Here is a 14,029-nt window from a genome sequence, read left to right as displayed (position 1 = left end):
GTAGTGACAAATATTGTTTCATGAGTTTCCAGCTTAGCTTTAGAGCTCAAAGGATAAACTGCTTCCGCAAGAAAGAAACAGGAGAAAGGAAAGAAAATTAAAGAAAGAATTTAAGCAATATATATGTGGCTTTAAAAAAAAAATTTTTAATAGCAGAGTCTTTTCTTTCCGGGAAAGGTGGCAGTGTGCTAAGGCCTCAGACCTGCTAAAGTCTCCGTTTGAGGTACCAGGAGTGACAACGTTGAGGAGTTCTTTTTGTATTTTTATTGTACATACAGGATTTCAGAGTAATCTTGGTTCTTCTGACTCCTAGCTGATGCTTCTTCCATGCAACCAGTTAGCCTCATGAGCCATGATCCCACGCTACACACACACCCCCACGCAGGCTGGCGCATAATAAGTTCTCTATACATATTTGTTAACTAAATTAAAGAAAACAGAAGAAAGAAAAAGATTCAGAAAATATGCACCAAAGGCTGCCAATATGAGTGGATTGACTCATTTAAAAACTTTTGTATATCTTTGAACTTACATCCAGAAAAGCCCCTCCCTCATCCTTCTCTTTCTTTTCAAATAACACCAATTATTCAAATCCTAGACCAACTTTGCTTCTGAAGAAGCCTTCCCAAATCAACCCAACCCACAAAAGATGGTTCTTCCTTTTGAGTTCTAACAACCATTACTACTACCCGTTATTAATCGTGTTTGGCCAGGTGGCAAGTTTTGAAATTACTTCGTTTTCTTCAGCCACATAACTTTTCTGATTATCTCCTAACCTAGAATTCCTGACATGCAGGGCCTTTCCACACCTACCCCTAGATCCAATCTTCGGGCTCTGGAGCAAAGAAAGAATGACTTCCAGAGCAATGACTAATTACAGCTCATTTTAAGCTAAATTAATCAGTTGTTCCTACATTCAACTTCTTTCAACTAGTTTAATGGTCGATTGAATCTTGGTGCTCTTCTCCTGCTGCCCGGGGAGGCCCTTACAATTGGTATCTGGTCAACTGCATAAGACTGCTCAGGGAAGGACTGTACAGATATCAACAGATCTGTATCCCCTCAAAATACCTCATTAAAATTAAGGAAAATACTTATCAAACCACCAGATCTACCCACCACTTTACAGAAAACAGGAGGGTAGGGGGGAAAGTAAAGCCACATCATGAGAAAGCAATTCCCAACTCCAGAATAGAAAACATTTCACAAGACAAATGACCCAGTTTCTACAACAGATCAATAGCAGGATCAATCAACAGGAGAAAAGAGAGGGAGGTGGAAGTTTTAAAGAATATCAACATAAGAAATGGGTGAAGCATGTTGGGATCCTGACTCAAACAGACCAACTGTACAAGAAACCTCTTTGAGACAATGAACAAGAATTCCTTAATATCACCTAAGATGCAGTCCAAAGGCAAATTTGAATTGGGGGAAATTGATGACACTAAGAATTCTTAGTGGTCTTGTTTTGTGTGATAAGGTGTGGTGGCTATGTAAAAAATAAAATGTCCCTATCGGGTGGAGATGTATACTGAAGTACTGACGAGTAAAATAATGTGATGACTGAGGTTTCCTTCAAGTGCCCCTAAAACACAGTGCATAAGAAAAGTTTAACCATTGTTGCTGCTACATGCTGGGTGAACAAAGGTGCTAATTACACTATTCTCTCTACTTCTCTAATGTGGACGGATCATAAGGTACCATGTTTAATGTACTAAATTGCCCAACTTAGAAAATTACAGCTCCAATGCTGGTGAAGTATAGTGAAAATGGCACACTTAGGATTCTTGAGGACAGTAAAAACTGTAACATCAAGAGATGTCAGTATCTACCAAGAGCAATACAAACGTGCAAGTGTTTCGGCCAGTATTCTGACATGTGTGAATTTACCAAAAGAAAATAATCCAAAATGAAATATTTTCAGTGCATAGTTCTTTAATAGTGATGTATTAAAAATAATAATAGATTAACTACTAAATATGGAGAATATACTATGTGCCAGGAACTATGTTAAATGCTTCAGATACATTCTCCTCTAAACAACCCTGTGAGGAACGTTATCATTCTCCCAGGAAGTCCCCAAGAGGCACAACTAGGAAGTGGCAGAGCAGGAAATATGGGTCAGGCTGGCTCCAGGACCTGCATTAAGTTCCGCTGAAATCCTAACATCCAGCAACAGGGGATATTTAATTAAATTATAGGACATCTACTAGGCAAACACTGTGTGAACATTAACAAGTATACTTATGATATCAAGCAACATGAAAAATGCTAAGTTAAAAAGGCAGGAAGAAAACTGATTATTAGGGCACCTATACAATCTGTATATATGTGGAAAAGCCTGGCAGGGAAAATACAGAAAATAAAAATCATGGTTGTATCAGAAGGGCAGTCTCGCAATTATGGGCCATGTGGTTATGTTAATTTTTTTTTTCTTTCTATTTACCATCAGATAGAGTGGGAGGGAGGGAGAGAGAGAGAGAGAGACAGAAACATCAATGTAATAGAGCCACATTGACTGGTTGCCTCCCGCATGACCCGACCAGGGCCAGGGACAAACCGCAACCGAGGTACGTGCCCTTACCGGGAATCGAATCCATGACCCATTGGTTCGTGGGCCGATGCTCTAACTGCTGAGCCAAACTGGCCAGGGCTGATTATGTTAATTTTATAATGAAAAAAATTATGGCGAGGTTATTGAGCTGAGGTGTATGACCACTGCTGATGGAACTAAGGCATTTTGGTAGTGGGGTTTCCATAAATATTGTGAACCAAAAGTTTCTTCAAATATGTTTTTTTTCCTCTTTGGAAGCCTACCAAAACTAAAGAAAGAAATATCCCCCCCCCCCAATATCTTTCCCATGAGCTCAGCTAGGAATTCACCTACTTTGATCAGAAAGCAAGAATTATCCCGTAGTTTCCTCTTGCAGTAGAGGCTGAGGAAGATGTTACAAGATAAGATAGATGTCTTAAACATACCCCAAGAGGAGAAAAAAAAGACAACAGTGTAAATGAATCTACAAAGGATTGTTTTATGATTGAGGTTCCCTCTGAGTCTTGTGAAATCCTCTCACAGGTCGTTTGTTATTGGCATGACTGAGAAAGCAGAGACCCAGTTCTCCATCTTATCATGGTCCAGCCCAGGCACATCCTAACTACATCTACAGACTGCTAATCACCTCAAAATCCCACCCCGTGGCTCAGCATCCTGAACCCTCTACTCTTCCTCCCCATCACTTCCCTGGACAGACAGATTCAATCCGCTCCCAGAGACAAGTTCATGGTGAGATTATGTACACGGAAGTGCTTTGGAATCTATTAAATGCCCTAGAGATGAGAGGTTATCCTGCTATGTGTCCTTGTGTTTTTCTTTGGCTATAAATGAATTCCAGAGACATTCCTTGGGGGGGGGGGGGGGACCAATTACCTAGACCCCAGGTTATTTTAACTGCTAGAACCAGAGTTGCCATAAATAATCAACTTTTTTATGACAAAGCTTCTGCCGCAGCCCTGGGGATCATTATCACTTGGAAAAAAAAAAAAAACTCATCTGTAAGCCAAGCCACATGACTATCTGTGACTCTATGTGGTATTTATCAGTACCTGTCACCAAGATAACAGCTTAATATTGAATAAAGGAGGCAAGAATATTGTAGAGAAAGCCCTGTAAGAGGTTCCCCTTAAAAAAGCCAAACAAACAGGAAAGATCTTGGGGAAAGAAAGAAAACAGAACAAGCCAGCCAGCCAGTTGGAAGAGAAGACTGAGCTAAAGCCACCGACCCTTCAGGGAGTTAGTGAAACGTCTGTTGAAGATTATAGAAAAGCTACTGTTTCAAAGTCTCTGAACAGAAGAGGAAAAAACACAAAGAGAGTTTGCTGAACAGAGAGCTTTAAACAATTCAAGTTTAAACAAACAGAATTCCAGGAATTAGGAAGAGAGGAAATTGCAAGGTGCTTTGCAAACCACTGCAAAGAAAAGATGTTTTAACTATTAAATGCCAGAGATAAAAAAGGAGATCTTGTTGCAGTGCAGTTTATTTTAGAGGGGGAAAGGGTGAGGACAATAAATAATCATAGTAGTAAATAATAATAGTAATTGTAAGAACAAATGATTGTATTCCTGACAGCTGGCCTTTTTGGACCACTTATTAGGGGCAGCACTGTTGAGTACTTTGTCAGCATCATCTCCTTTCATCCTCATGACAGCCCTGTGAGCTCAGACCTACTAATGACCCCCTTTACAAAGGAGGAACTTGAGACTCAGACAGGTTCCACAACTTCTTTGAGGTCACAATGGTAGGACTATGATTCAAACCCAGATTTGCTTAAAAGCTCAGCCTCTGAACCATTTACACACAGGTATATAATTATCAAATCTTATAGATCATTCTTTTTTTTTTTTTTCATCCTCACCTAAGGACATTTTTGCATTCATCTTCAGATACAGCAGGAGGGAGAGAGGGAAGGAGAGAGAGAGAGAAACATCAACATGAGAGAGACACAATGACTGGTTGCCACTCACATGACACCAACCAGGGCCAGGGACAAACTGCAATGGAGGAACATGCCCTTAGCAGGAACTGAACCCAGGACTCTCTGGCCCGTGGGCCAATGCTCTAACCACTGAGCAAAACCGGCCAGGGCCAGATCATTCTAATTTTGAAGATTATTGATAATTATACAATTCAGAGCTGATGGCCAAGTTGGTCAGCATTCTGTCTCCTTAACTTCCTTCCTAAAGGTAACATGAAAAGAATGAAATGCATCCGGTCGGTGTAGCTCAGTGGTTGAGTGTCGACCCATGCACCAAGAGGTCCCCAGTTTAATTCTGGGTCAGGGCACATGCCCAGGTTGTGGGCCCGATCCCCAATGGGGGGCATGCAGGAGGTGGCTAATGGATGTTCTCTCTCATTGATGTTTCTATCTCTCTCTCCCTCTCCTTTCCCCTCTCGCTCAACTCAATAAAGGGTAAAGGAAGGAAGGGAGGGAGGGAGGGAGGGAGGGAGGGAGAACGAGAGAAGAGAAGAGAAGAGAAGAGAAGAGAAGAGAAGAGAGAAAAGAAAAGAAAAGAAAAGAAAAGAAAAGAAAAGAAAAGAAAAGAAAAGAAAAGAAAAGAAAAGAGAATGAAATCCTGTTTAGCCCATTTTAGCAAAGGTGGATGTTTCTGGAAAAGGTGGTAGGAAACTGATTAGGAAAATCTAGGGAATTTTTCTTTATTTGTGGTCCATCGTTATTAAGAGGTAAATATACACGAGGATTCTCAGAGTAAAACACTTTAGTGGCATCATTGTTTAAAGATTCTCCTAACGGCCCAAGTGTTCTCCTGTAAAAAGGAATGAGAAAACCCAGTGAGGTGACAAGGTCAGGGTTACACAGCTAGCCAATTACTGAGCACTGTAAGGAACCCAGACACTGGAGTCTAGCTGCCTGAGTTTGAATTCTGACTCTACCACCTTTGCTCTGGGATCCCGGGTGAGTGAATCTTTCTGGGCCTCAGATTCCTCACCTATAAAATGGGATGGAAAGAGGACACAGGGCTATGGTGAGGACTGTACGAGATGATGCATGAGCATGAAAGGCATGAGCCTGGTGCTGGACACAATGTTAGCTACTGTTCTTGGCACAGCTGACGAAGTAGCCAGACTGCTTCATTTCCAAAGACCCCTTCACTTCATGCCACATCTGTACAAGCTATAGACTATTCAGGTGTGGAATGAGTAAATTACATTTGTAAAAGCACCAAAATCAGAATCTTGCCCAATTCAAGACCCCATTCTTTCTCCAAACCATAGTGGCCGAGAACAGAAAAATAGTATGTCTGTAAATTCTTTTCTATTAAATTTTGGTATCTCACAAATGCTGATGACACAATGGTAGCTTTAAAAAAAAAACTCCAATAGAAACTTGGAAACCCAACAGGCAGCAATGTTTTCTGCTTATGCGGTTTTATTCTGTAATGATGGTGAGAACTGACAAAAACTATTGCTCTTCACCATCACATGACAGCGACTCAGTGAGCCTTCATTTTTATAGGCTTAACCAAGCCCAGCTGCTCCAGTCATGATTTTCAATGCTTATGTTCTTGGCACCTGGAGTAGATTATTTAAAAGCTTTGAGAACAAGAAGTTCATGCTGCAGGGTGCTCTGGGGCTTTGACTCACTCAGCATCAGTTCCTCCCTCTTCTAATAACAGTTCTTCCATTTTCTTTGAGGAAACTGCACCTCTTTCAGGGCTTGTGATTTCAATGGAACTGTGCCCACTGTCAGTCCCCTTGGAAGTACATGTGACTCAGGACTGGCCAACCAGCAGCCTCTCTTTCTGGTCATAGCAGTTGGTTCAGGAAAGAGCATGAGAATCAGGCTTAGGATATTTGCAGGAAGAACTGGGCAAGAAAGCACCTGTAAGTTAGAAGGAGTCAAGCTTAGAGCTGCTGGTGGCTGTATTTCCACCAGGAAGGGAGAACATATCTGACAATGGAGCCAAGAAAGAGAAAAACTAAAAAGTGAAGAGAGTCAAATTCCTGGGGGAAATGAGCACCTAGATCCAGCCATGCCTGAAGCCACTATTCCTGGGCTTTTCTGTTATGAGCATAAATCTCCTTTTTGCTTAAAGGAATCTGAGTTGTGTTTCCATCACTTGCAACTGGGAAAGTTTCTGTTCAAATGCATACAAAAAGGTCTTTACCATATAAATGAGTGCTTGGCTTCTTACTCCCTTACATTATTCAGGATTTATATTACAAATCTAAGTCTCGCTTCCCTCAAAGAGATTGTAAGTTCCTTGAAACTAGCAGACAAGTGTGATAACCTACTGATAAAGTAACATTTTTTGCCAAAACCAAATTTAAGGTGGCTGAGGAATCATTTTATAACAAAGTCAAAGAGAAGAATGTAGGAAAACATAAATGATGCTTCACAGGTGAGTTTTGGAAAGCTGATGGCATGAGGAATCAGGGGTCTCATAGTATTCAAAGCTACCTCCAAAAGTTTCATTAGCCTGCTCATCCAACCTGAGCTTTCCACCACCCTTGACCATCTCAGCAGACAGGAAAAGCCTTACCAAAGCTTCAGGCTAGAGGTCTAATTAGAACCGTGAATAACTTCCTACTTATGACACCAATATACCTGCTGTTATTCTTTATTTTTTTATTTATTGATTTTTTTAAGGGTGGAGAGAGAGGGAGGGAGGGAGGGGGGGGGAGAGAGAGAGAGAGAGAGAGAGAGAGAGAGAGATAAAGATTGATTTGTTGTTCACTTATTTATATATTCATTGGTAGATTCTTACATGTGCCCTGACTGGGGATCGAACTCTGCAACATAGGGACGATGCTTTAACCAAATGAACAACCAACGGAGCTACCCAGCCAGGACCTACCTGCTTTTATTCTTTTTTAAAAAGTAGGTTTTTATTTATTGATTTTTTTAGAGAGAGAAGAAGGGAGAGATAGAAACATTGATGTGAGAGGAACATCAATCAGCTGCCTCCTGCACACCCCCTACTGGGGATCAAGCCTGCAACCTGGGCATGTGCTCTGACTGGGAATCGAGACAGAACCTCTCAGTCCTTGGGATGATGCTCAACCCACTGAGCCACACCTGCCGGGCTACCTGCTTTTATTCTTAAAGGAAGACTCACTACCTCAAATACTCTTCCTACATAAACTCTAACCGCATCGGGGTATGGTAATTTGTTTTAAAGTCTTTTTTATTTAAACAAAATAAAATTTTTCTCTTTCTTTCTTTATTTGAGAGAGAGAAACATTGATCCGTTGTTCCACTTACTTGTGCATTCAATGGTTGCTACTTGTATGTGCCCTAATTGGGGGTCGATCCTACAACCTTGTGTATCAGGACAACACTTTAACCAACTGAGCTACCCAGCCAGGGCATGTTTTGAAGTGTTTTTTAGAGTTTTTTTTTTTTTTAAATACATATTTCACATTGTATACCAGGATAAACTTCAAATGGGTCAAAGATTTAAATGTAAATGTGAAAACATATAAGTTCTAGAAAAAGATGGGCAAATTTCCTCATGTAGGGGAGACTTTTCTAATTATGACTCAAAGTCCAGAAGAAGAAAAAAACAGTAATAGATCTTTTTATCACAAAATATAAACATAAAAATACCCATCTAGCCCTGGCAGGTTTAGCTCAGTGGTTAGAGCAGTGGCCCGTGGACCAAAGAATCCCAGGTTCAATTCCAGCCAAGGGCATGTACCTTGGTTGCAGTTTGTCCCTGGCCCCAGTTGGGATCATGCGGGTGGCGACCAATCGATGTCTCTCTCTCTCTCCCTCCTACTCTGTCTGAAGAGAAATGTAAAAATATCTGCCGGTGAGGATTAAAAAAAAAAAAATACCCATCTGTATGGCAAACAAAACAAAACATCATTAAGGCAAAAGACAAACAACAAACTCCTATCTCCATAATATATGAAGAAGACCTTCTAGAAATCAAGAAGCAAAGGACCAGCAACCATCTCTGCATGACTGTGTGTGTGACTAGAATGAAAACATTCACAGGGAGCAAAGCCAGTTACTATGCATGAGTGTTTGAAGGGCTAGCGGTGTGAGTTAAGGACACAGGCTTGGGGTCCAGGCTCAAATCCCACCTCTGCTACTTTCTAATTTGTGGCTTAGGGAAGCTATTTCACCCGCGTAAGCCCCATTTTTCTCATCTGAAATACGGAAACAGACAGACAGTTAAACAGTCGAGCAGTTTACAGCCATCTAGTAAATGGCAAAATCCTATTTTCCCTAATTTATGACTAAATAGTTTACACTTCTCCCCAACCAGAGTGTATATAGCTTAAATCACCCTACTCAGGGAAACAGACAACAGAAATCGGATTAGTGCCATTTATACCAACCACACCCATCTTATTTTGGTGCATCAGCATCAAACTGATGAATATTCTATTGAGATCCTCCCCTAAACCTCCCCTAAAATTTCCACCTGTAGAAAACAGTTAAGAACCCCCAAGACGAAGACCCAGTGCAGGCTCTCTCTGGAGCATGCCCACGCCTTTTTTTGCATTCCCCATCTGCCATTCATCTTTACTCTTCTCTCCTAAACTCCAAGGATCCCCAGGAGACTTGCAGCCAGAGGAGCAATGGGCAGCAGCGGTTCATCCCAGGCTGACCCCCTGAACCTGTCTCCAAGGCCCCCTTTTCTCTGACTTTTCAGTGAGAGCACAGCAGCCTGACCGTGGCTCACTTCTTTTCCATAATGTTTCTAGGGAGCCAAAGCAGAGCACTGCCTAAGCTCTCTCCTGTTGCTTCCTCTACCCTGAGCCCTTCCTTTGTTTCCGTGTTCCAGCTCTAATAAACATACTCTCGAAATCACCCGGACTCATGCTGTGAAATCTTTCCTACACGATGTCAAGAACCCACACACTACCAGCCTGAGACAGACCCATTCTGGGCCTGGTCCCTTGCTGGTGACAGTAAGTACTCGGTAAGTGTCTGCAGTTAGTATTCAAGTAGAGATTTAAAAATTAAGACCATAACCTAACCTCAAGATCTTTCAGATATTCAAAATGCAAGGTCCATGTGAAATATAACAAAACAAACATCAACACTGTTATAACTTAAGGTCCCACTTTTTCCTATCTTACATATATGGTTGTATTTATAACAACCATGGATATAAGTGTTACTCTTCCCCTTTTACAGATGAGGAAACTGAGACTCAGGGGTTAAATGACTTCAGGTGGCAGCTATTCAGTGCTAAAAGAGATTTAACTCCAATCATGAGTGGCTCCACAAGCTGGGTGTTCACGATGATATACCATTCTCTCTCCCCTTAATTTAGACGTTAAGAAACATGTTATTCAACTAAGTGGCTGCAGGAAAAGATGTTCAGAGCCCACAGAGCTGTACAACTCCCAGCCCTCAGGAATAAGAATGGACTCTGGTCTAGGAGTAAAGCTTGCCATCTGTGGAGCTTGCTTCCAAGTGGGAGGAAGAAGGCCTATACTGGGTTTTAGCAGATCTTTATCATGTGTTGCTTCTAATCTTGCTTTTTATCACTCAGAAGACAAAGGATAAAGAGATCCGTTATGTGGTTGTAGCTGGAGAGGCACACGCACCGCTGTTTATTTGGGACAGACCTCTGTATGGCACAACTGCCATCTGCCCGGGGCTTGTGAAAGACACATCGGTGACCAGCAGTCAACGTGGCCTCGCATGCAATGTGCCTGGGCTCCGAAAGGGTGTACAACCAGGGGCTTTTCTCACGTCCCAGAAGCTGGTCCCCGGTTCCAGCAGTCTGCCGGTCCACGGCAGGACTGGGACAATAATGCCCCACATTTGGCCCAGGTTGTTCAAAGCCCAGAGCCGGAATGCTCAGGGAGCTCTAGCCACCCCTGAGGCCCCACAGCTGAAATGGGGGTCTGTCTAAGATGGAGAAATGAGATGGCCTTACCCTGACTCCCTTTAGGAGGTAATGTCATCTGAATGATCACCCTGCCAACCGTCCCACCCCCGCCCCCACAGACACAGCTTTTCAAAAGAGGCACAAAACCCTGACACTCATTTCTGTGGAAATCCCAGCACATACTTTCATTGCCTTTACATCTTTGGAATGCTGACTTAAAAGCTGAAGCTAAAATGTTCTAACAAACAGTTGGGCTGTCTTGTCTCTCAGAAAGTGCAGCATTTCAGAGGTCGGGGAGAGAGCCCTCCCATCAGTCTCATCAATCAGTGGGTTACATAAAGAGGGATTTGTTTTTGACTTCTAAGGAGGATATCCACAGAATGCTAGCATTTTAGCAATACTCACTGAATCTCTACCAAGCATAGGACTATCTACCAGCACCCAAATAACAGCAGTGTTTAGGGTTTACTATCTGACAAGCATGTTATGGCACTTCACAATGTCCTGTAAGGAAGATACTATGATCTCCCATCTCACAGAGAAGGCAACGGAAACACAGGAGGGTGTGTAATTTGCCCATAATCACAGAGCTTGTAAGTGGCAGAGCTGGGCTCTTTCACTTAGCATAATGTTTCTAAGTTTCATATACATTGTAGCGTATATCAGTATTCATTCCTTCTTCTGGCTGAATAATATTCCTTTGTTTGGATATACCACATTTTGTTTATTCATCACTTGATGGACATTTGAGTTGTTAATACTTTTTGGCTTATGAGTAGTGCTGCTATGAACATTTGTGTGCAAGTATTTGAGTACCTGTTTTTTAATTTGGGGGGTATACACCTAGGAGTAAAATTTCTAGGTCTTATGTTAACTATATACTTAACTTTGTAAGGAACTGTTAACTCTTTTCCACAACAGCTGTAACATTTTATGTTCCCACTAGCAGTGCATGAGGGTTCCAATTTCTTCACATCCTCACCAACACTTGTTATTTTCCAAGCTTTTTCTTTTTTTATTATAGCGATCCTAATAGGTATGAAGTAATACATTCGTGTGGTTTTTATTTGCATTTCCCTAATGACAATTGATAATGAGCATCTTTTCACGCATGTACACTGGCCCTTTTTGTACATCTTCTCTGGAGAAACTTATCACTGTTTACCAATGTATTTATTACAGGCATCTACAAATAATGCGTAGTATTGTTTTGTGAATGTAAATCTAAATATTTCTCCTCTTGCCCCCTGGCTGGGTGGCTCACTCAGTTGGGTAGAGCATCATCCTCATATGCCAAGGTTGTGGGTTTGATCCCCATATAAGAATCAACCAATGAATGCATAAATAAAAAGAACAACAAATTGAAGGAAGTTTCTTTCTCTCTCTTCCTCTTTCTAAAATAAAGTTTAAAATTTTTAAAATAATAAATATTTTCTCCACTTAGCATTGTTTTGAGCTCCCCTCGTGTTGTGTCATATATATCTATTCACAGCTTAGCTGCATCTCTCCTTCACTACACTATATTTTACTTACTGTTCTCTTATTTATGAAGTCAGATTTTTCTTTTTTTCTGTTTCAAAAATTGTTATGGTTCACTTCCTTGTACATGTCCCATTCTGCACTCCTGGGATTGGTTCTCTAAGGCTCAAACATGTATGTATAAGGCAGGATCATATGATATACACATATACAATCTTTTTTTTAATCCTTACCCAAGGATATTTTTCTCTTTATCTTCAGATAGAGTGGGAGGGAGAGAGAGGGAGAGAAAAGGAGGGAGAGAGAAACATTGACGGGAGAGGGACACATTGACTGGTTGCCTACCACACGACCCCAACCAGGGCCAGGGACAAACTGCAATCAAGGTATGTGCCCTAGGCCAGAATCGAACCCGAGACACATTGGTCTGTGGGCTGACACTCTACTGCTGAGTCAAACTGGCCAGGGCCACATTTACAATCTTAATAGATGTTCAGTTTCTTTTTAAACATACATTTGGAATACCAAATGCAAGGGTCTTGCCTGGATCATACTTCAGGATACTCTTCAGCCTCCAGTACATCACATCCCCATGTCTGCCAGGCTGGATAACTGTTCATTTTCTGAATATTCAATATTCTTCAGTGCCATGATCAGAAGGCAGTATAATTAAACACTTCTTCTGTATCATGTCTGTCAGAGCAGTGGCTCTCAAAGTGTGGTCCTCAGACCAGCAGCATCAGCCTCACCTGGGAACTTATTTGGAAAGCAAATTCTTAGGCTTCATCCCAGACCTGAGTCAGAAATGCTATAAGTCGTTCTCCAGATGATGCTGATCAACATTAAAATGTGAGAGCCACTATATTAGAGCTTTCCCATTTTATAAGTGAGAAGCAGAGGAAAAGGACCAATCACTTAAATGCAAATCTAAAGTAAACAGGCTAAGAAAGGAGTGATCACTTTTATACGGCAGAGTGTAGACCATGTGGAGAGAGCATGGGACACAATGAGGCTTTACAACCACAAAGAGCAGTGTTCAAGTCCTGGTCTTGTAGGGAGGATCCCTGGAGAGACCCTTAACCTCCCTGGGTCTTACTTACCTCATAGGGTTTGTGAAGGTTAAAAGAGATGTTGCACAAAAGGTCACATGTTGTATGATTCCACTGCTAAAGAACTATTCAGGACAGGTACATCATATAGACATAAAGCATATTAGTGGTTGGGTTGCCAGGGCTTATGTGAATTCTACCTCAATTAAGTTAAAAGAGAGCTGTTACATGAAAAATGCTCCACATAGCACTGGGTATGAAGTAGAAAGCAGCGATCATTGTAAAAAGTGAAGTTTATAGGAAGAAAAACAGGAAGTAAGCTATATGTCCAACATTAGTGGATTAATTAAATAAAGTTAAGTCCCAGTTGAACATTTGATACTGTGTAGACATTAAGAATTTACCCTGGCCCTGGCTGGTTTGGCTCAGCGGTTAGAGCATCAGCCTGCGGTCCAGAGAGACCTGGGTTCAGTTCCCGCTAAGGGCACATACCTTGGTTGCAGTTTGTCCCCAGCCCTGGTTGGGTCGTGCAGGAGGCAGCCACTGGATGTGTCCTCGATGTTTCTCTTTCTCTCTCTCTCTTCCTCTCTCTCCCTCCCACTCTATCTAATCAAAAGATGGAGGAATGTCCTCGGGTGAGGATAAAAAAAAAAAAAAAAAAAAATTCACCCTGGCTGGTTTTCTCAGTGGTTAGAGCATCAGCCTGCAGACCAAAGGGTCTCGGGTTTAATTCTCGATCAAGGGCATGTACCTGGGTTGCAGGTTTGTCCCCAGCCTCAGTCAGGGTCATATGGGAGGCAACAAATCAATGTGCCTCTCTCACATAGATGTTTCTCTCTCTCTCTCTCTCTCTCTCTCTCTCTCTCTCTCTCTCTCTCTCTCCCTCCCTCCCTCCCTCCCTTCCTCCCTCCCACTCTATCTAAAAAAAAATCTATGGAAAAATATCCTCAGGTGAGGATTAACAACAACACAACAAAGAATAAGGCCCAGGTGTGTGTATGAACAAGGACAATGTCATGTGTGCCATGGAGTAAGACAAACCACCAAATGGTATCTGTGCATCATGCCACCTTATTTGCACGTGCACATAATTATAGATTTGGGAGAGCTATATGGCAAATTATGA

General features: G+C 41.7%; 1 protein-coding gene across 2 annotated transcripts in view; it reads right to left on the bottom strand.

The window, feature by feature from the left end:
• ARHGEF3 (Rho guanine nucleotide exchange factor 3) overlaps positions 1–14,029 on the bottom strand; it is a 286,293-nt gene that overhangs the window by 84,222 nt on the left and 188,042 nt on the right. The gene's annotated exons all lie outside the window — the stretch shown is intronic.

The sequence above is a fragment of the Molossus molossus genome, unplaced genomic scaffold, assembly GCF_014108415.1.
Source record: "Molossus molossus isolate mMolMol1 unplaced genomic scaffold, mMolMol1.p scaffold_m16_p_18, whole genome shotgun sequence".
Classification (NCBI taxonomy): Eukaryota; Metazoa; Chordata; class Mammalia; order Chiroptera; family Molossidae; genus Molossus; species Molossus molossus.
The sequence above is the reverse complement of the archived record's forward strand: the minus strand, read 5'-3'. Positions and strand labels throughout refer to the sequence as shown.